Source organism: Ipomoea triloba, chromosome 16, assembly GCF_003576645.1.
Source record: "Ipomoea triloba cultivar NCNSP0323 chromosome 16, ASM357664v1".
NCBI lineage: Eukaryota > Viridiplantae > Streptophyta > Magnoliopsida > Solanales > Convolvulaceae > Ipomoea > Ipomoea triloba.
The window spans coordinates 18,051,198-18,052,985 of record NC_044931.1 but is presented as its reverse complement, the minus strand read 5'-3'; positions in this window follow the sequence as shown (position 1 = coordinate 18,052,985).

Here is a 1,788-nt window from a genome sequence, read left to right as displayed (position 1 = left end):
TGCCTTTGAGTGAGTTAGGTTGAGGTAACCTAAGTCTCATTTCTATCTTCGGATCCTTATGTATCCGGCGGTCTGTCTGCCTTTGAGTGAGTTAGGTTGAGATAACCTAAGTCTCATTTCAATCTTCGGATCCTTATGAGTCCGGCAGTCTGCATGCCTTTGAGTGAGTTAGGTTGAGATAACCTAAGTCTCATTTCAATCTTCGGATCCTTATGAGTCCGGCAGTCTGCATGCCTTTGAGTGAGTTAGGTTAGGATAACCTAAGTCTCATTTCGATCTTCGGATCCTTATGAGTCCGGCAGTCTGTCTGCCTTTGAGTGAGTTATGTTGAGATAACCTAAGTCTCATTTCGATCTTTAGATCCTTATGAGTCCGGCAGTCTATCTGCCTTTGATTGAGTTAGGTTGAGATAACCTAAGTCTCATTTCGATCTTTAGATCCTTATGAGTCCGGCAGTCTATCTGCCTTTGATTGAGTTAGGTTGAGATAACCTAAGTCTCATTTCGATCTTTAGATCCTTATGAGTCCGGCAGTCTATCTGCCTTTGATTGAGTTAGGTTGAGATAACCTAAGTCTCATTTCGATCTTTAGATCCTTATGAGTCCGGCAGTCTATCTGCCTTTGATTGAGTTAGGTTGAGATAACCTAAGTCTCATTTCGATCTTCGGATCCTTATGAGTCCGGCAGTCTGTCTGCCTTTGAGTGAGTTAGGTTGAGATAACCTAAGTCTCATTTCGATCTTTAGATCCTTATGAGTCCGGCAGTCTATCTGCCTTTGATTGAGTTAGGTTGAGATAACCTAAGTCTCATTTCGATCTTCGGATCCTTATGAGTCCGGCAGTCTGCATGCCTTTGAGTGAGTTAGGTTGAGATAACCTAAGTCTCATTTCGATCTTCGGATCCTTATGAGTCCGGCAGTCTGCATGCCTTTGAGTGAGTTAGGTTGAGATAACCTAAGTCTCATTTCGATCTTCGGATCCTTATGAGTCCGGCAGTCTGCATGCCTTTGAGTGAGTTAGGTTGAGATAACCTAAGTCTCATTTCGATCTTCGGATCCTTATGAGTCCGGCAGTCTGTCTGCCTTTGAGTGAGTTATGTTGAGATAACCTAAGTCTCATTTCAATCTTCGGATCCTTATGAGTCTGGCAGTCTGCATGCCTTTGACTGAGTTAGGTTGAGATAACCTAAGTCTGATTTCGATCTTCGGATCCTTATGTGTCCGGCAGTCTGTCTGCATTTGAGTGAGTTAGGTTGAGATAACCTAAGTCTCATTTCGATCTTCGGATCCTTATGAGTCCGGCAGTCTGTCTGCCTTTGAGTGAGCTAGGTTGAGATAACCTAAGTCTCATTTCGATCTTCGGATCCTTATGAGTCCGGCATTCTGCCTGCCTTTGAGTGAGTTAGGTTGAGATAACCTAAGTCTCATTTCGATCTTCGGATCCTTATGTGTCCGGCAGTCTGTCTGCATTTGAGTGAGTTAGGTGGAGATAACCTAAGTCTCATTTCGATCTTCGGATCCTTATGAGTCCGGCAGTCTGTCTGCCTTTGAGTGAGTTAGGTTGAGATAACCTAAGTCTCATTTCGATCTTCGGATCCTTATGAGTCCGGCAGTCTGTCTGCCTTTGAGTGAGTTAGGTTGAGATAACCTAAGTCTCATTTCGATCTTCGGATCCTTATGAGTCCGGCAGTCCATCTGCCTTTGATTGAGTTAGGTTGAGATAACCTAAGTCTCATTTCGACCTTCGGATCCTTATGAGTCCGGCATTCTGCCTGCCTTTGAGTGAGTTA